Consider the following 22112-nt stretch of genomic DNA (forward strand, 5'->3'; position numbering starts at 1 on the left):
ATATGCCTTTGCTAATTGTTTGCTCTTTCTTTTTTCTTTTAATTCACATTTAAATGTTCATGGAGCATTAATAATTCACTTCCATTAGTATAGTAAAAGAAAAATGCATGCATTGATATTGCCATTTACTCGAAGATTCATATGTCTTTAATTGAGATATTTAAAAGGATTTTGCAGACTGAACTTTTATCCCCACTCAGACTTAACTGTAATGGACAGAAATGTCTTTTGTTAATCCCAAACATCAATTAGTTACTATGTATTTTAGACTTTGGCACTTCTACTTTCTTCAGATTATTTGCAGAGTAGGGCTCAATGGCAAATGCAGGCAGAGCAGCTATGCTTTGCAACACAACTGTTGACAGTACAAAGGTCCAGCTATTAGTTTTAAAAAACCATTTGTCAGAGCATTCAGTGGGTTTTAGTTTTAGTCATAACTATGGCATTTTAAATAAGCATGTGCCATGGATGTTAAAGTTAACTAACAATCTATTGAAGATAAATATTATGGCTCTTTGTCATAAGGAAATAAAACTACAGACGTCTTGTACACATGTGCTCCAACTGTCCTATACCAACCCTTCCTTCTCTAATCAATCTCTTATTGATTGATATGCCATTTTTGAACTTCACAGTTCCCAAATCAATTCTCACAATTAAAAAATCCACAAGACAACCCCAACCCTCCCCTCCAAAAAAACTATTGTTACCATAATATAAAAGACATACCAAAAATTCGCAATGGCAAACAAAAACTGATAAAATCAGCTAAAAACTGTAATTTGATCACAGAGCAACCGAAACAGTAAATCTAAACAAGAAAGATGATTAAGATCATTGAATAAAAGCATAATACTATACTTTCATTTGGACACGATATGAAAACCAAAGTAGGGACCTCCCTTGCTTAACAAATGAGGTATCTCCAGTTTCCACATGCCTCGCTTTTGAAGGTGGGGGCACCCAGAGAAGAGGCTCTTCTGCAGATCTTAACAACTGAATAGATACTGAAACCTGTAGATTAAGAGTTACGTTGGAAATGTTGACCTGAGAATTTGTGTCTGTGTGTGTATTTGCAGGGGGACTTGTTTATAATAAAATCTAACATGGTTTATAGGAGTTTTAAAGATGAAGTCAAGAACCTGTGGCTCTCTATTAAGAATGTAAGAACCTGTCGGATCTAGTCCAGCATCCTCTTCTCAAAGTAGTCAACCAAATGCCCACGGGAAATCCACAAGCAGAACCTGAGTGCATCGGCACGGTCCAGATTATGTTGGACTGTGGTGATATTTAGACATACTGGCTGGGGCTGATGGGAGTTGGAATCCTTCAACATCTTGAAGGTAATGGGTTCTCAGGATCCAGCTCCTCAGGCCTCACTGATGCGATCCAAAGGAAAGCAGAGCAGTATGTTCGGAACCAGCTTGACTGCAGGAGTTGCCAGAAGGAGGCATACAAGGCGTCATCCAACCATGTTAGGGACTCCACTCTGGATTCCTGTAGGGTTTACTCCTTAGCCTTTTTCTTCTCCTAAGGATGTCCCACAAGGCAGCAGAGGTTTTGGATCAGAGCTTTCCTTCTCTTAGATGGGCTACCTTCCCAAGTTGATGAGCCCCATCTGCCCTTCACTTCCCTCATAGCACATGCAGAAACCACCTTCTTGACCACTGGACCTACTAGTGGTCTCATCTGCTCAATCTGCTGGAACCTGTCTTTGCATGCATAGGAAGTTCCTAACTCACTGAGTGTTTGAGATCCATTGGCTACTCTCACCTGGTTTAACTGGCCAGTCAAAGCCATTTCCTGGGGTGTGGCTACTATCACATGCTGACAGCTTCTAGGAGCCACAGGTGAGAGCTGAGTGCATGTGGGGACCAAAGCTGGAGAAACCACCCCAGGAGGAGCATGACATGTCCCTCACCAGAGGTACTACCCCTCCCCTAAAACCCCATACACCCCTACCTGTGAGTAAGCTTAATTTAATTCAGTCACACGTCTGAGTAGACCCTAAATGTAATACTTGACAATGGCAATGCAACAGCTTGTGTGCTTATATGTTAAAATTACTGTGCGTTACTCAGTACCACTGATTTAACATGCACAATTTAAGAGATGAAATAAATTGCAGTGGACTCCAGCTTTTGATCATGCTGGTCCACAGCTCCAGGCAAATTCCAAGTTGTGTTATGCTAGCCATCTGCTATTCTTTTAGCTCCATAGTTTTTAGAAAGAAGTATCTTCAGAAGTATTTGAATGTGACATTCTGCATTAGAGCGAACAATGTCTTGATGGCTGGGTTAGCTAACAGAATAGTTCATTAAATGAAAGATGAAGTTCATAGAGAACTAAACAAGTCTCATTCACAGAGATTACTTTGTTTTCTTAACACAGTTCAAGAGACTTAGGCAGTGTAAATAGTTCATTGTACATGTTTCTGGGGAACAAGTTCTTCCTCACGTAAATGCAACAACGTATTTCTAACATAAGCATAAAAAATAAATATTTATTATTCCCATGCTGTTCTTCGTAAGAATTTTCAATGGCCTGTCCCCCCAAATACCCCTTTCATGCTGGTGGGAGGCAAGTCTAGGTAAGCCACCCAGTGCATGGGAATAACTATGGACTTGGAAATTACTTTTGAGCAAACATTTACAGCAGTATGCTGTAACTGAGTCAGAATGAAAGATGTATAACCAAGTTAGTAGCTGGAACATAGTTGAGAGTGACTAGGGGTGGTGTGAAAAGAGGACTCTTTCCTTCAGACATTATTTTGTTGTAGTCTGGCCACTGCATCTAAAACCCTGTTGCAGGGTTGCTCTGCTGAAAAGGTCTGTTTTCTCTTGCCATTCATTGACCCTCTTCCAACAGTTGCTTGTCTCTCCACCTCTCATTTCATGCTTCAACTGGTTCATGATCCAGACTGATTTGACAGGTCATGAGCGCAACTGGAATCTTTAGAACTTGCAAGAAGGCTCACAGCCCTCTCTTTTTTACATTTTTTTGCTCTATCCCATTATATGAGCAGGGGAGACACTATACAGTCCTACATATTATGTTTATAATGCAATACTAATAATACTTTAATCAGAAGCAAGTCCCACTGAACTCAATGTGGCTTACTGGCCAGTAAGTGTGATTGAGATTGCAGCCTGGCATTACAACCTGGTTAGGCTCCACCACCCATTATTTGCCTCGGCATTTGAGCCCAATGTCAGTGTTGGAATGAGACAAGAAGAGAAAGCAGAGGAGGTAGCATAAGAAGAGAAAGACAGCACAAATAATTTTTCTATGAAGAAAGTAAAGGATGTGTGCACACTCCCATTTATTCCATCCAGTGTGCTCCTACTGCTAGTTTTGGAAGTGGTATACACCCATTAGCCACAATCCACATTTATCCTCTTGTTTCTTATGGAATACTGTGTTTGGATGCCATTTCCCCCAAAACAGCTTTGACCCCAGTTGAGATAAGGAACAACCTAGCTGCATTTTATTTTTATTTTTTTATAAGATATTTATTGAGATTTTCCAAATGTTACAATATAAAAATGAAAAAGAAAAAAAAGGAAAAAAAAAGAAAAGGTACTATAATGGTATGGGGTTGCTCGTGCGTAAGTTGCCGCCTCTCCTGGCTATGTTGCCTTGTTAAACCTTTCTGTCTGGACAGCCCTTCAATTCGTGGCTGCCTCAGTCGCTAGCAGAATCCGTCAGTGGGCGTTTCTTAAACCTTTTCCAACATAAAAGTTGTCTGACACCCAGTCTCCTCCTACTTTCTCTGCGCGGAAGTCTTCTGCGCAGGGAGGGCGTGGGTAACGGAGGACCAGTGCTCTCCCCGCTGGTGTCCGGTGAAGAGTCTGGGAGCCCTCTCGCCGATTCCCCCATCTGCCCCTCCTTATTCCTGGTGTTGCACTGAATTGCTTCCCCATCTGCTGAGCTGCCTCTCTCCCTGCTGGGCCCTTCTCCAGCATCATTAGAGAGCCTTCCCTCCACCTCTAGCTCCGATGTCAGTTCCCTGACAGGTACAAAATACAAAATAAAAATGATTAAAAACCACTCAATTTTTCCATTACTTATTTTTCCTTAGCTTGTTTCCCGGACCTCCTCATACCTCCCTTTTTTGCATTCCAGTTCAATTTGTTGGTTCAGCAAATCCTTACCCTCTTTGTTTATCCTAATCTTTGGTCTTAAAATAGTAACGTTAGATTTTTACCTATTAACAACCCATTTTTCATAATCCCTTAAAGCATTACAGCTGGAAACCACTTAATTTCTATCCAACATCATTCTAACATTCATTAATTTTACAATATTTCTGTAGATAGTCTTTGAATTTCTTCCAATCTTCTTCCACCGACTCTTCTCCCTGGTCTCGGATTCTGCCAGTCATTTCTGCCAGTTCCATATAGTCCATCAACTTCATCTGCCATTCTTCCAGAGTGGGTAGATCTTGTGTCTTCCAATACTTTGCAATGAGTATTCTTGCTGCTGTTGTGGCATACATAAAAAAAGTTCTGTCCTTCTTTGGCACCAATTGGCCGACTATGCCCAGGAGAAAGGCCTCTGGTTTCTTCAAGAAGGTATATTTAAATACCTTTTTCAATTCATTATATATCATCTCCCAGAAGGCCTTAATCTTTGGGCACGTCCACCAAAGGTGAAAGAATGTACCTTCAGTTTCTTTACATTTCCAGCATTTATTATCGGGCAAATGATAAATTTTTGCAAGCTTGACTGGGGTCATGTACCACCTGTATATCATTTTCATAATATTCTCTCTTAAGGCATTACATGCCGTAAACTTCATACCTGTGGTCCATAACTGTTCCCAGTCAGCCATCATTATGTTATGTCCAACATCTTGTGCCCATTTAATCATAGCAGATTTCACCATTTCATCCTGAGTATTCCATTTCAACAGCAAGTCAACCTAGCTGCATTTTAGGACAGTAATATGTACACAAACAGGTTCTACTTCTCAGCCATGGCATTTGTCCTATCATTCTACCCAGATCCTTGTTGCTGTGTGTCCAACTCCCTATTCAGTGACTTCATTTTAATAAAAATAAACACAAAAAAACCAGGTGAGAGACCATCCCTGTGTTCTATATCTTGCCTAGTTTAGCCTTGAGGAAGCAGTGATTGATTGGCTGTAACAGACTTGAAAAATAGATGCTTGTTCCACCATACTACTCTCGATCCAGGGAGAAGAGGAACACAATATGGGCATTTTCCTGTCTTCACTCCCACTATTGACTGGGCTTAACATGGGCCTGCAAAGACTGGAAAGGACCACCACAAAATAGTCATTTAGAATTACTACAAAGGATTGCAAATAAGCAGGGAGGGGCCTATAGGCTGATGCTGAACATGCCTCTGTTATGACCTCACAACAGTAATGACAAATATTTCTTGTGAATAGGATGGCACATTATAATTTACTGGGAAATTATATTTTCCTCCCTGATACAACTACATGCCTTGTTCCAATATAAGACAGTAAAAACAGATCTCTCAACAGAGGCAAGATTATTCTGACCAAGTGTTTTCTTGAATGCAGAAAAGATCTCTGCAGTAAGTCCTATTGGCTTTAACATAATTGATTTTTAAGTAAAGGTGCTGAGAATGACAGTTTTTGCTCTGGTTACCTATAACAGAGCCATTTATCAAAACATAGCTGGGCTTTAAAAGGGATATATAATGTTCAGTCTACAAGGAAGACACTCTTGGAAAGATTACAGTACCTCCCTTAGGGCACATTCATGGCAATTTACTATTTCCTTTTGCTTTCAAATGTAATATCCTGTAGATAACCTGGTACTAACTCAGAACAGAATAATGTGATCATACTGCAGCTAGCCCACTGTCGTCTTCATCAGTGTGTTTTGCTGACATATCTCATTCTCCTGGTTTGGAGCATTCTTTATTAGTTTGACAGCGCATGTTGGCCAACACACTTAATGTTATTCCGATGTTGTGTTCGCATCTGTCATGTCATGATTTTTGGAGATGGTCTGAAAGAATTTGTGCTTCAGATCCCTGTTTTGTACAATCCAGTAGTGCATCTGGGATCTTTAAAATGCTATTCATGAATATGAAGGGTGGTTTCCTGATGGACTGGAGGTGCCTCTATGCCTTGGATCTGTGTGGTTGTATCACAAAGCAAAGGTACTGTGATTTCCATGAATAACAGCTTTAAGTAGGCAGTAGAATTTTGTATCCTTGTAATAATCACAAAGATTCATCAGTGAACAATTTAACAATTCATATATTAAATGAAGCGTTAAGTTCTTTTGGAAATCGCTGATAAAAATTCCAGTAGAGAAGTATACCGACCTTGGCACTAGTGGCAAACATGATTTGTGTAGATTATTACTTCCGTTCAGAACTATCTACTATTGTCAGTTTGCATCAAGTTGTTAACATCCATCTAGTTTCACCTTTCGGGGGGAGTAAGCCTTTTTTTCATTAACTGCCATTGGGATTATGGCCTTATTCAGGATCATGAACACATTGTTAAGGTTCAGAATGTGCTGAAGAGAGATATCTCAAGTTTTATTTTTCCCCCAGAATCTGAACTAGCTTGAAGTATAGCCTGTACAGTGGTACCTTGGGTTAAGTACTTAATTCGTTCTGGAGGTCTGTTCTTAACCTGAAACTGTTCTTAACCTGAAGCACCACTTTAGCTAATGGGGCCTCCTGCTGCCACCACGTCGCCGGAGCACGATTTCTGTTCTCATCCTGAAGCGAAGTTCTTAACCAGACGTACTATTTCTGGGTTAGCGTGAGTCTGTAACCTGAAGCGTATGTAACCTGAGGTACCACTGTACAGTCATACCTTGGGTTGAATATGCTTCGAGTTGAGCGCATTCGAATTGCGCTCTGCGGCAACCCAGAAGTAATGGAGTGCATTACTTCCAGGTTTCGCCGCTTGCGCATACGCTCAAAATGACGTCACACGCATGCGCAGAAGCAGCGAAAAGCGGTGCGCGTGTGTGCAGACGTGCCATCGCTAGTTACGTTTGCTTCTAGATGCGAACGGGGCTCCAGAACGGATCCCGTTCGTATCTAGAGGTACCACTGTATTGGCATTAAGAAGGTAGTTTTCTACTAAAGAAACACTCTTTTAAAAATATACATACACAACTAAAGGAGCGAGATCACTTCAAATTAGGTTGATATATTTACCCAACAGATTGGATTCCACACCTCTGCAAATTCACCCTCTGCTCATCAGTTGAACGGTTATACTTGGGTAGGGGAAACTTACACAAAGCCTAAGAGCAGAAAAGGCTGTGAAGAGCAAGGAGCATGGGGAGGCAGGAACATACAGACCAGGGAGTGAAGAGGACAGGAAGAGAGGAAACCAGGTTGTGTTATCTGTAACACATCCTCAAAGAATTGCGGGCACTACAGCGTATTCACAGACTTACAATTCCCAGCAATTCATATCAAACTATGGTACCCAGAATTCTTTGAGGGAAAGAATATGCTTCAAATGTAATTCAAAGGTATGCTGTGTGTGTGAAGGTGCAGTCTAGGAACTGAAGGGCTTTATGGTGTTGATGTTGTAGAGCACGCAAAAGAGTCAAAATTTCCATTTCTGGTTTCTAGTTATATGGTTATTTATACCTCTTTCCCCCTATAACACAGCATACATATTTCTTCCTACTTGCTTTATTTATTCCCTTAGTTTTCTGTCTTACTCACTTTTCTTCTGTATGGGACCTAAAGTGACATTCATGTGGTTCCTAGGAAATCTCCCATCCAAACACCGACTAAATCCAGACCTGCTTCATTTCAGCAAGGTAGTAGCCTCAGATGCCTTGAGAGTTCAACCTTGGGACCCAGTACAGTGGTACCTCAGGTTACATACGCTTCAGGTTACATAAGCTTCAGGTTACACACTCTGCTAACCCAGAAATAGTGCTTCAGGTTAAGAACTTTGCTTCAGGATAAGAACAGAAATCGGGTCCGGCAGCGCGGCGGCAGCAGGAGGCCCCATTAGCTAAAGTGGTGCTTCAGGTTAAAAACAGTTTCAGGTTAAGAACGGACCTCCGGAATGAATTAAGTACTTAACCCGAGGTACCACTGTACAGACATTTCTGAAGCTTTCTGTTGCAATGTTTAAGACGATTGACCAAGTGCACTATTTTTAAATAATTTATATACCGCTTATTGTGTCAAAATATCTTCTTAAGCGGTTTACAACTGTAAAATAATTACATAATTAAAACACAATTCCACTGGGCATTAAAACATTCTTAATTAAAACATATAATAAAACAATAAATAAAAAAGCATACCGTTAAAATAAAATCAGAAGCTTACCTCAGGGGAATGCTTACTTAAACAGGAGTATCTTCAGAAGCTGGAAGAATGGCAACCATGATGGGGCTTATCCTGTTTCAGAAGGGGGGACATTCCAAACCAGTAAAAGAGCATATTCAGCTGCCTTATACTGAATCAGCTCAGTACTGTCTGCACTGACCAGTAGTAGCTCTTCAGAATTTCAGGCAGGATTCTCTTCCAGTCCTTTGTGGGAGTGCCAAGGTTTGAAACTGAGACCTTCTGCATGCAGGCAGATGTTCTACCACTGAGCTACATCCCTTGCCACCAGAGAAAAAGTCTCCCTCTGTATGATCGCAAACCAATAATCTGAACTGGATTCTGTTAGCTGACCACTGTGCCTTTTATCTAGAGTTTTGCATGCAAGTAGCAGAAACTTAAAATTGGCTTGGTGACTAACTGGCAGCCAGTTGCTTTGAGTGTAGTGACATGTGTCAAACAGAAGAGGGCACTAAGTCAAAATCTGTAAGGTTGCTGGAAGCTCTTGAACTAAAACAAACATACAACTAGCAACAGATCTAACATTAAACAACAACATATACGGGATCACTTAATGTACTTTTCTTTCAGTGGAAAATAGTGGCTTTATTAAATATATTTTAAAGAAAGCACAGTTCTTCCTAACAGTGAACTGGAATGATTTGCAGCGTAACTGGTTGGTCATAATTTTGTTCTGTTTTATTGGACAAGAGTCCAAACTGGGGCAACTTTACCTTCAAAAACCCATTTACGATTCAGATAATAATCCAACACCTGGATAAGAAGTGTTCTGATGTTCCCCCAGGCACAAATCTCCACAGTTGCAAACTTTTCCACTCAGTGTTCAAAACTCCCATTGTTTTTTGCACATTTTGCGACAAGGAATTTCATTAGAGCGAGCAGTTTCTGAGCTCTGGGTGCAGTAATGCACCTAAGATTTCAAATTAAAACTGCAGAGTGGAAGGAAAGAAGGATCTTTTTCTGCCTCCCCACTTCCAGCTACTCTCTGAAGAAGAGACCCTCTTAAGAATATTAGGGGGGAAGGCAAGGGAAAGACTAGACCATATGAAAAATGAACATAATATTTTAGCTGAAGTTCATTCATTTTCAGCTTTGTAGTCTTTCTATAAAAAAAATCATGCCTAGACATTCTGTTGTTGTGCCATAACCTAGGTTTAAGGTGCCATTTAGCTCCTAGCTTTCAAATCTCAGTTTCTAACGCTGTTCCACTTGTCATAGATATAAAAAGTGTTTGTTTAACGAGAGTAAACCTCATAAGCCTTGTGAAGTGTTGAATTCCTATAGTTTACAAATAAGGAAAAATCTTTGTAGAACTGTTATGATGAACAGCTCATTATTCATTGGTGCTTAGATCATTTTGTTCATAGACAAGTTCTCCATATTTAAAACAAACTCACAACCCACATCACAACATGTATTGTTTGTGGAAGTCCATATCCAGATATCTCCTTGTACTCTAGCTCCCATCTGCCCTAGTCAGCATGACCAATAGTTAAGGATGATGGGAATTAGAGTCCAAGATAATCTGGACAGCCACAGATTCCCCATCCCTATCCTAACATACATACCCCATGAAACACAGCTCAGCTCTTCCTTGTTTTCTTTTCCTTTCACCTTAAACAAATAAGGCTAAAAACTAACAAAATGTTGCATGTTCCCAATTAAATGAAAGGCACTTTATATAGCAGCATCACATAACTATGCAGCTTTTCCCCTGCCAATTTCTCCTGAGAACTGCCAAAGTAATCTGAATTAGGAAGTTTTAGGATTACCTGTACATCAACAATGAATCTCATACTGAAGAATGAGGGAAAACAGGGATAACATGGTGAAAAAAAGTGAATCTCTCCCCCTCTGAGGATAGACTGACTGGAAGCAAAACAGAAAAGGGTTCCTGTCTCTTTTAACAGCTGTACAGACAAGGGACTGCAGCTAGTGTAGCTTTTCGACCTTGCAAGACAAGTTGCCTTTGCCAAAATTTTCTATGAACTCTGCACAACCATTAAAGGCACAAGAGCCTTCTTTTGGAAGTGATCACCCTGGCAATAATTCCCACCAGGTTAGTAACTGATACACAGAACATCTGTAACCCTCAGCTTGTCATCTGGACTCTGGCAAGCAAACAGGTGTGTTGATGACATGACAGAGAAAGTCAGGTGCGGAAAATGTAACAAAGGGCCTTTGATTTCACGCCTGAGGCTGGGATCTAGGAAGTCTTGCATAATCAGAGTCAACCAGACTGAGAGAAGTCTACTAGATAACTATGTGATGATCAGGATATTGTCTTTCTAAAATCAACTATATCTCCAGTTCCAGCAAATAATACTTTTCCTGATATAAAGATAAGTACTATTGTTTGAAAATCAACCTGCTGTAAGAAGCATAGGAGAGAGGTAGTGGGGGGAAATGACTGTCTTGAGTTTAGGTACTATTTCAGGGGGGGGGGGAAACAGTAATCCCAACTGCAATGGGAACTTACTAAATATATATCCCATCTTTCCTCCAAGGAGTTTAAGGCAGTGTGTTATAATCATCATTATTATTTATAGTATTTATGAACTGCTCTCCATAAAACACCTCAAAGCAATTTAACAATGAAAACATCAATAATGAAAGCGTATTAAAAACAAGTCCAACACAGATACAGACTGGGAAAGAAATCTCTACTTAAAGGTCTTGCTAGAAAAGAAAGGCCTTCAGCAGGGTAACAGATATTATCAGATAACAGAGGTGGCAGCTGTTTGATATTTAGCAGGAATGGCATGGTTTGGCCCATTTGTTTTATCCTCACAACAATTTTGTGAGGTGCTGTAGACTGAGAGATATTTTTTACATAAAGTGAGGTCTCCCTGGTCCTAGTTCAACACACTATACAGCCTCTCTCATCTTTGGGTGCCCAGATGTTGTTGGGCTACAACTTCCATCATGCCTGGCTATCAAGACCAGGTAAGGGATGATGGGTCTTGTAGTCCAACAACACTTGGGGACACAAGGTTCAGAAAGGCTGCGTCTAACAACTACATCAAACTTCCTAGGAGACTATTTAAAAAGGATTTTGCACACAGAGATGACACTCAAATCTCTGAAAGGTTCCAATTCTCTGCAGATTTCCTGGTTTAAGGTCAATGTCCTTGACACCTTATCAGTTGGCCTAATCCTTAAACAAAGAGACTGATGAAATATTGTTCTGTAGATAGGATGTAGGTAGATCAGAAAGCAGATGGCAAGGCCACAGGAAGAAACTGAACTCGTAGTCAGAGCTGCAAGCTCATCGCCCTGGAACAGTACCTGAACATATAAACACCTTTCAAGGAGCCTAGGCACTAAGCAAGGCTGCAACTTGCAGTGTGGTATCTGAGATCTGAATCTTGTAATGCGATACAATCTGGAGAGAGGGCTCCTGCCTCTTTAAGAGCTTTAAAGACAGGGCTCCTGCCCCTTTAACAGCTGTGCAGAAGAGGGGATTTCAGCAGATTTAGCTTGAGTAACAAACTTCATCAACTGAAGCTTCCTCTTCTGTATAACTATTGAAAGTGCAAGAGTCCCATCCTCTTTCACTTGGCCACCCAATCTCTCAGTCACAATGGGCCACTCATCATTTTTCAAACAAGCTTCTTTTTATGGATGAATAAAAATACTTTTACTGATGTGTGATCTTCTTATGTGCCACTGAGTTCAACAAGACTTACTTTCCGATACACCCCCTTACTTAGGAGTATGCATCTTTTTTAATTTCTGAATAGGCAGGTGTAGAATTGCGTGAGACAGTCCTCAGTAGACAATGGAAATGGTTACCGCATAGGGCTGACTGCAATTCAAACCCCAATTGGGGAATTGTGGGACTATAAGTGTGTCGGGACTGTTGCCACATCTGCAATATACAACTCATGCCAGCTGGGACAGGCAAATCACCAGGCTTGATGCCATCAGGAGATGATAGTGGGGCTAGTTTGGGATCCAGGGCTGTCTCAGCCCTTCCCTGCCCACCCCCTCTCATTTGGGGGCTTTCTGCAGGCTGATGCCAGCGAGGATTTGACATCATTCCACAGGTGGATGGCCAACACAGTTGGGAGTAGGTCCTCTGCTTAATGGATGACTAGCATATTGACCTCAAACAGATGAAGCACTTATGATCAAAACGAAGAGAGAGTAGCAACTGTTAAATGGCTCTAGTACCTTTTGTTATTTTCCCTCTTCACAACTGCCCAAAGTCCAAATTCTCTACACAGCTGTGCAGCCAAAGCCTATTCATGTTTATACAGAAATGTGTTCTGCTGGGACCAATGGTGCTACTTCCAAGTAACAGCATATAACCAGAGCCTTTTTTTACCCTGAGGGTGGGTAAAGCATGGTCTTGTGGGTAACTTTCTGGGGATCAGATGCCTACTATGGGTAGGGCCAGAGACAAGAAATGGTGGAGCCAACAGATGCGACTCTTACATTTGAACAGTAGATCATACAGCCCAGCCATGTAAAAGGCAGATGTTTCTATACATCCATTGCTCTACCCATGAGGCATTATCACAGCTCAAGGACACATTCCAGCCAAGCAAAAGCACCCGAGGGCATGGATCAAGCTCTGAGGGTGGGGTGCTTCCTGAAGAAAGTCTCCAGGACTAGAGATATAAAGGCCTGGAGGACTGCATCCAGACCCTAGGCCTGAGGTTCCTCATGGATTTCAGCTATGCAGTAGGATCCTAAACCTGCCCACTCAGACCTAAGTCCCATACAAGTTTAATGAGACTTCTTGGTTATTGTTATTGTGACAGGCATTTTGTGTTCTCATTGCAGTAAAACGCCCTGGCATCTTTGGATGAAAGCCGGTATATAAATTCAATAAATAATTGAATAAATAATAATCATCCCAAGCATGCGTGCTCTAAATCCCACCCCCTGCAAACAAACGGGTTATCTTCGCCCTTAAAGCTGCCTTGTGGGTTGGGGGGCAGTTGGGCAATTTTAGACGCGGCACCTAGATGGAACCTGCATTTCCTCAGGATGCAGCAAGCTAGTCAGTCAGTCAGTGTGTGCGAGACAGAGAAGGATCATAAAAGCCTACCAAGGCGGGCCAGTTTACTGCTGCTGCTGCTGCGCGCAAAGAACAACAGTACATACAGGAGCGGCGGTCGCCGCCAGCCAGGCCACGGGGCGGGCGCGAGCTCCCCTCGCGCCCACGCCCCTTCGGCGGAGGCGCCTCAGGTGCGCGAGCATGTGCAGAAGGGGAGGCCGAGGGCCGCCCTCGCGCGCTGCGCCGGGGAGGAGGAGGAGGGCGGGCAGCCAAGGCTGTATCGCTCGGGCGCAGATCCCTCCCTCCGTCCCTCCTCCGCTCCTCGTGTCTCCTCCCCCGGCGTTGGGCGGCTGCTGCTGCTGCTGCTGCTTCGAGCGAGCTGCCCTCCCTCTCGGTCTCTCCCTCTCTCCCTCCGCCTCCTCGCGAGCTGGTTTTCTCCTGGCTGTTGCTGCCGCTGCTGCCGGCTGTTTTCCTCCCGCCGCTGTTTCGGCCTGAGAGAGCGGCGGCGACGTGACGTTTCCCTTTGACACATAAACAAGGTAAGGCGGGAGGGAAGCACTGGCGGGGGGGGGGGGAGGCGGCGGTAGGAAAGCGAAGGGCTGAGCCCCGGGGGTCACTCGGCTGTTCCTCGGCCCCCGACGCGCTCCTGTCCGTCGGAGGCGACGTTGCGGAGCTCTTTCGGCCCGCGGAGAAATGGCAGCGGGAGCTCCGGGGCTGAAACCCGGCCTCGGCGGCGGCTGAGGGGCACAAACCTCTCGCTTCGCCCGCCCCGCTTGAGAAGCGGATGGGCCCGTAGATGGGAAGTCGAGGGACTGAGGTCTCTCTCGCCCCCCCCCCATCATTAGGGTCGACCTCATTGGGAAGACCGGAGTTTTTTTGGTTGGGGGGGGGAGGGGAGATAATTAGTCTGGCACCCTTGTCTTTTCCCCTCTTCACGTTTGTGACCTGGAAGCACGAACAGGGCAAGGCGGGCAAAGGGACGCCGGGCGCAGGCTGGAAAATCCCCGAAGGGACCCCCTTCAGTTGCGTGGGGCGGGGGGAGGGGGAGACCCTGCTCTTGTCAGTGCCATCCCTCCATCGGCTTATATAAGTGTGTGTGTGTGTAAATGGAAGTCTTCACGGGTCAGGGGAGGGAGGCTGGGCATAGACTGGCCCTGGAAAGTCCCCTCGGAGTCCTTGCGGGACCCCTCCCTTTCCTCGCCGAGCGATTGTGCAATTGTGTATGCTGCGTGCAAGTGGAGGGGAATGGCAACGGGGAAAGGAAATCCTCTGAGGGATGTGCGATTAAACCAAGGGAAAGCTGGTCTGTCAGGTTTTTGTTTTTTTTGGTCTGTCTGGGGCTGGAGTGCAGAAACAGTGTCATCTTCTCTCCCCCCCCCCAACAAAATAATCCATTTGAATATTTGCGGGATACACGAGTCGTGGCGGTGTTGGGGGGGAGACATCGGAAGGAATTGCCTACAAAGCGCAAAAAGGATATTTGAAAAACACTGTACAGTACTCGAAAGTCGTCCCCTCCCCACCCCCACCTCCCCCCACCCCCCGCCATCCGTGCTGGCTCGGCTTTGTTGATGGTTCTGGGAAGGGAGGGGATGTGTGGGGTAAGCGAGGCCATCGCCGCCGCTGCCTGGAAGGGAGGCAGCTCCATCCGCGCGTCCCCTGTCAGTTGGGATGGCTCTGCTGGCCTCTCCGCCCTCCCCCGCAAGCCTTTACTTTCAGTTTCTGGTGTCGAGGTTGCCTCCCTTTCCCGGATAAGACTTGCATATGCACATCCTTGGTGGAGCGTCGGTTAAGGCTGCTTCTGTTATCAGAGCGCTTTCTTTCGTGGCTGTGAAAGATAGATTGCCCCCCCCCCCCGTTAAACAAAACAAAAACAACCTTGTACCCGCGTGGTTTACAAATATTTTCCACGTCTACGAAGAACGGATGTGGAGCACTGGCCTCTGCACGTGACGGTATTTTAAGGGAGGAGCTGCTGTAAATATGTCCTGACATGTTCTCTTAGCTGTTTGATAGGGGTTCTTTATTAGTCGAGTAGCTCGATGAAGCGATGGCTTGCCTTTGTTGTTGTTGGTGGTGGTCATGGGACCTGAGAGGGAAATCTCACTTCTTCTAAATGACCTAGCGCTACTGATAACTAAAAGGAACCGGTAGTCCTTCGTTTCTGGAAGGAGGTGGGAGATTCACACCTCATACCGTTGCAACTCTTTTCAGCTGTCATTATTTTGTGGGACTTGTTTCCTGGAATTACTTACTCTTATCCACATGTTGCTGAAGTAAATTGTAAAGGATTGAGACGAAGAAATCATAATGAAAGTGGACCTCCTTATTGTACATTTAAATTATATTTTAAAGAGGATGGAAAGAAATTTTTTGAAATAGATGTAAGATGACAAGAGACTTGAATTTCAAAGTAATTATTAGTAGTTTAGCATGCAGGCTGTGCTAGAGATGTACAGTATCAGCTATAGCATATAGACATACAAATACTTAGTGTTAAATTTCATGACAGTTGTAATTGTGGTGTTGACAATAGAGATCAGTGACATCTCTATTTAAATTTTTCAAGTGCTACTGGAATATTTGGATGGAAGAAAATGCATTTGTCACTTAAGGATATTCTGCAAAATCATGTGTCAGCATGTGTATAAAATTGTATTGCTGAGGCTGATTTATCAAGCAATTAGAGCAATTTTTAAAGAAACTTTAAGTCCAATTTTCTTGTCCTTGTTCATGTGATTCACTTGTTTGCATCTTTTTCTGTTGCTCTTGTGTTTGTATCAGTATATGCTTTTTTTTAAAAAAAATATTATTAGTTAAAACAAACCATTATGCACATTATCTGTATACCTTGAGCAGGAATGAAGCATAAATTGAGTGTTGGATCCAGACTTACACTTGGGTCCCAACAAAAGCATTTAGTCATGGTATAATTCTTATTGAAATCAATGGAAATTGAATGCAGCCCAGCTTTGGTACAGGAAGGAGTGGGACCCTTCTGTCTGGGGGAGCCATCTCTCTCCAGTCCTTGGGACTCTCCCTAGGTCATGCCTCTGACTGGCCCTGCTATTGGACCTCCCCAATTGCTTTACTTGATTGGAATGTGTCCTTGAACTGTGAGGAAACTTACTTGTTTAGACGGGGTTGGAGAGAAAAGTTCATAGAAACCACTGACTTTTGTGCAGCTTGAATGCAGCTTAGTGTAAGGGTTGCATCTGTTATGCTACCCATTCCCCACTCCCACCCATGCAAGTTTGCCCACAGGGAAAAGAGCCCCACTCTTGCTTCCGTAGATACCAGCTAAATGTTAACTTTTTCATCCCAACCGCAACTGATAGTAGGTGTGTGCATGTACATATGATGACCTTTACCAGAGAGCAGGACAAGAGTTCTATCTTTCTCCTGCTTCCTGATCTCTGTGGCTTTTGATACCATTGGCCATGGTACCCTGCTGGACTGGCTCTGTGGAATGGGAACTGGGGGGTGGGGAGGTTGGAGGTGACACTGTATTACAGTGATTCTGGTCCAACCTTCGGGACAACGTACAGTACTGGGAGAGTGCTTTTCAGCCACTTGAAAGTTACACTATGAGGTGCCACAGGACACTATTCTGTCTCCAGCACTGCTTAATGTCTGCATGAACCTGCTGCAAGTGGTCATTGGAGTTTTGGCCAAGGTACCATCAGTATGTTGATAATATTAATCTCTGTTTCTCTATAACACCTGAATCAAGAAAGGCTGTGTGGGCCCTGGACTGGTGCCTGGATGCAGTGGTGGGAAGTATGTGGGGAAATAAATAGAGCTTGAATCCTAGCAAGGCAGAAGTATTGGTTGAGTGGCTCCTGTGGCTGAGAAATCGGACACTTGACTGCCCTTGACAGGGTTGCACTTCTCCTGAGGGAGCAGATACGGTTTGGGGGTGTTTCTGGATCCAGTTTTGTCACTGGAGGCATAGGTAGCCTCCGTGGTTAGAAACACCCTTTACCAGTTGCAACTGGTGCAACTGGACTGGGAGAGCTTGACCACAGTAGTTCAGGCATTGGTGACTTCAAGACTGGATTACTGCAATGCAGGCAATTTGGAGCTTCCCTTGTGCTTGATCTGCATTTAGTGCAAAGTGCTACAGCATTGTTGTGGACAGGAGTGAGACCCTGACAGCATATAACATCTCTGCTTATTAATCTGTGCTGGTTACCTGTTGCTAAGTTCAAGGTGTTACTATTAGGATTGCCTTACTCTATATATGCTCACTGAACCACTATGATATGCAGAACTGGCAGTGTTAAAGGTGTCATGCAATACCTGTTCCACACTTGGATATTTAGGTGTGCAGATCAAGCACACCTACATTTGGAACTCTTTGCTTATGGACATCAGGTGCCTTTGCTATACTCTTTTTGGCAGCTGCTTAAAACATATTTGTTTAGGAAAGCCTAATCAGACATGTGGAAATTATACACATTTTATCTATTTAGCCATTGTTGATTTTAATTCATCTTTTGAATGTTTTATATACTTGTTTGTAACTTTTTTTGCAAACAAATTTAATGTTTTTTGTGAACCTCTTGGAGGGTTTTTTTTTTAAAATAAAAAAAATCAAGCAGTGTGTCTATAGATACTGTACAATTTTCTGAATATTAAAGTAATCATCAGACAGTGTCTGACACTGAAATGCAATTCTCCTTGTGTTATATCCATACAGTTTTGCAATTCTTTTGAAATACATCTTTATTACATTGGTATATCATTGTGGCAGTATTCTTCAGTCTTAGCATACCCAAGACCTACCTTTAATCCCAACCTGTAATATGAGACCCAGTTTACATTATTTATTGCATATGCCTTTCTTTTTCTCTAGGATGATCAGGTGCAAATGAGAATAGCAGGGCTCCTGCAACTTTAACAGCTGTGTAGAAGGGGGAGATTTCAGCAGATGTAACTTGCAGGGATGAGAGACGCTGCACTGCTGAAATTATCTCTGCTCTGCAGCTGTTGGAGGTACAGGAGTCTGATAACTCTTATATTTGTTAAAAACTAAACAACAACAAAAAGGCAACACTACAGTTGCCACTGGTACAAGCTGCCTTTGATTCCTGAACCACCAGTCATCTGTAGGAATGAAAACAATAGCTATTAATTTGAATACCCTGCATTTAGAAATGAGAAACAGAAGACTGCAGTGGGCCTTAACTTTTTATATCAAACCAAATCCAAATATCTATAGTCAACAGGCAGTACACACACACTCTCTCTTTCTCTCTGTGTGTATGTCTTTAAAGTTTCTGTGTGGTTAAGTTTGACCTTGTACGTGCAGGGTACATACTGCTTTCAAGTTTTTAACAAAAGATAAGGTATATATCTAATAAAAATGATTTGACTTAACAAAAGAGCTAAAGTCCCACTGTCTTCAAAAAACAAGCTACTGTACTTAACTGTCTTTTGGGGAAAATTAATCTAAAGCAAGGGGAGGCAATGTTATTTCTATCGGTTTTATATAAACCTCAATGTCATTTTCTTTGCTTTTTTGCATGATAATTGTAGCCAGTTTGTCAGCTGGTCATTCTTGGGGAGAAGTCATAATGATGTGTATATGGACTATGGACTTAATTTTAATTTACCGTATTTTTCGCTCTATAAGACGCACCAGACCACAAGACGCACCTAGTTTTTGGAGGAGGAAAACAAGAAAAAAAAATATTCTGAATCTCAGAAGCCAGAACAGCAAGAGGGATCACTGCGCAGTGAAAGCAGCAATCCCTCTTGCTGCTCTGGCTTCTGGGATAGCTGCACAGCCTGCATTCGCTCCATAAGACACACACACATTTCCCCTTACTTTTTAGAAGGGAAAAAGTGAGTCTTATAGAGCAAAAAATAGGGTACTCTTTATTATTTCATTTACATTGTCTTTGTCAGAGATGTGAAATTTCTGGAGAATTTGAATGAGTGAACAAACTTGTTATTTTTTTGTAGAAAAAACTTTCTATGTGGTGGTATCAAATCCTCTGTTTCTTATCTCAAGGATATGAAATTCATTGTTCATAATGTATGTAGTAGTTGCCATGTAAAATACTACTTTGAAAGATCTGGTTTGTTGTATTTATGGAATAAAGTATACTTTTTTGGTGGTACAGTGCAATCCAGTTTAGCCCCTTTAAATCCCAGTGGTTTCAAAAGGATATAAAATCCTTTAAATATTCCATGTATAAAACGTTTGTTTTATTTGAACACTTAGTTACAAATATACCCAGTGTTTGAAATAGACCTGCACAAGGATTCCTCCTAACAGCCCCAAGCCTATGTGTATTTATTCAGCAACAAGCCCTGCTTGACCTGTAATCTCTGCACATTTACATGAGAGTAAGTCCTGTTGAGCATAGTGGTAGTTACTTCGGAGCAAAAATGCATGTCTTTTGCCAGCTGGCAAATAGGAAAAAATAAAATGTGCAAATAGACACACTCATTACTGTGGTAAACAAAAAGGAAGGTCACATTCTTTTTGGCTCAGGACTGTCGAGCAGAAATGAAAAAAAACCCTCTTTTTTCAAAGAGAAAAACAAAAATGGAACATCCATTTATGTAATGTAATTACATTATTCCCCCCCTCCAGCTATGTACCTTCCAAGCTGGTATAACATGCATCTGATGAAGTGGACTTTAATCCACACGTTTGTTAGTCTTTAGGGTACCACAAGACTCTTTGAAATTTTACTCTAAATCATCAGTAATGATGAAAAAATGGCTCTCTCCTCCAGAAGCTCATGTCTTTGTTATTCTTTTGCTTTAGCACAGTAACAAAGCTACCCCTCTGAAAACAGCTATACTTTCATTCTGAAAGAAAAAATATTTGAGTGTTCTTTGTCCTCACTGTCTCACACAGTTGGACCATAAGGAAAAATGTGTGTTCTAACTTTTCTCATCCCTGTCTTGTTTTTAGTATCTTCCTCTACCAATGTAGATGAAAAGTTAAACCTAAAATATTATGCATATAGTGATAGCAACACATTGTCATGATTGGTTCTGCTGATTACTGTCTTCCTGTGTAAAACAGTCTTCCACATCTTCAGATTGATGGGGGACTTATGGAGATGGTCCACCATTGGAGACTGATCCACTTGGGTCAACTTCGCTGTTTGGTTTAGTGAGGAGTAGTGTAAAATTAAACTTCCTGAGCAGTGCTGTTGAAAGACTGGCTGAATGTGATGAAGCATGCAGTGGAGTCTGTTTGCAGGCCCATGAGCTGAGTGATGTCAGCAATGAAACCTTCCTTTTTGGCCACAATTATATCCCCTGAATCACATCCAGTGGGTTTCTTCTGGTTAGTGAAGGGTCTTCTATGCCAATAATGTTCTCTACCAAAAGGTGAGCCGGTGATGATCTCTGTCCTTTCTTAGTTCTATGCTGTGACTTGAACACAACAATTCTGTTAAGGGTACTGGTTGCCTGACACTGTGAAGGCCACCCCACATACCTTGACTCTCATGGATATTAAAGTCAGTTAGGAACAACCAATAGATTGTGTAATGTCTCCCTAGAGAGCAGGATAGTGATCTATTAGTCCTTAAGAAGGTAGTGGTTTGTCACTTTCTCAAGAAGTCATCATTATTTGTATTTGGTTTTTATGCAGGTTTGTGTCTCAAGCAGTACAGTTTAACTGTTTATGTTTATTATGAATAATGTCTAGATTAGTGGTTCCCAAATAGCTAAGTACTGTGGATGCCCTGTTTTTAAAAAGCTAAGCCATGGACCGCATATTTTTGAAATTTCTATGGTAGTTTTTGTTATATAAATGGTGACACAGATCCCCTAGGTGGGTTACATGGACCACCAGTTTGGAACCACTGGCCTAGATAATTTAATTTACAAGGCATATCATAAACACAGGAAGTAAAATAATAAATATATAAGTATGCAGTGATGATTTAACTACCTTAAGACTTGTCTGCATCTAGCTTCCCTTTTCCCGGAGAAGCACTGGGAGTATGTGATTGCAGTAGGAGAGTATCTTCATCTTGAGGCAATGCAGGAGTGTTGATAGTAGTCAAATGCTCAGCAGCTTTTGGTGTTGCAGATGCTGCTAATTATGCTGTTTTGCAATGGCTTCAGTTCTTAAACGGGGTAATGAGTCTTTTTCTCCAGTGGTTCAAATCTTTTGTGTCTGTTAAATGCAGAATGTGGTTACCAGGGATGCTACCTCAGCCCTCTAGACATTTTGTTGCTCAGTCCCAAGTGGATTGGTGTTGGTTCTGATTTTGTTTGACATCCATATGAAACTATTGGGTGAGATAATTTGCAGTGTTGGAATGATGCATCATTAACAGGCTGACATCTAACACTATATTTTAGTCACTGAACACCTAGGTGTTTCTATGTCTGTTCAGAATCAATGTCTGGAAGCAGTGCATAGTGGGTCAGGTGGAGGAGGGTACATAGTATGAAATTTAAACCAGATAACTCAGAGGTGGTGATAGTGATAGTATGTCTTTGGAGGGAGTAGCTTTTCCTGTGATGACTTCCGGGTTGTAATTTTTCCATGGGAACAGCCTTGGAGTCTGGCAGGAGTTTTTGATCTGTGCCTAGTTTTTATATACAGGCAATTCTTTATTTGTGCACATTCAGTATTTGTGTGACTGCTGACATGTGTGCCATTTTCTGCACAGCAAGGGTGCTTATGTGCGTCCCGCTGATGTGCATGGTGCCTCTAAACGCAACCCATGCATAAACGGAAAGTTGCCTGTATTTCCAAGCAAACGTTAATATTACT

General features: G+C 42.4%; 1 protein-coding gene across 1 annotated transcript in view; it reads left to right on the plus strand.

Annotated features, from left to right (window-relative positions):
- Positions 1–13599: 13599 nt before the first annotated feature.
- ELF2 (E74 like ETS transcription factor 2) overlaps positions 13600–22112 on the plus strand; it is a 39953-nt gene continuing 31440 nt past the window's right edge. Inside the window, exon 1 of the mRNA XM_081021975.1 lies at positions 13600–13890. The gene's annotated coding sequence lies outside the window, so the exon portion shown is untranslated. The remainder of the gene's footprint in view (positions 13891–22112) is intronic.

Source organism: Podarcis pityusensis (assembly GCF_964106645.2).
Source record: "Podarcis pityusensis genome assembly, chromosome: 9".
NCBI classification, from domain to species: Eukaryota; Metazoa; Chordata; class Lepidosauria; order Squamata; family Lacertidae; genus Podarcis; species Podarcis pityusensis.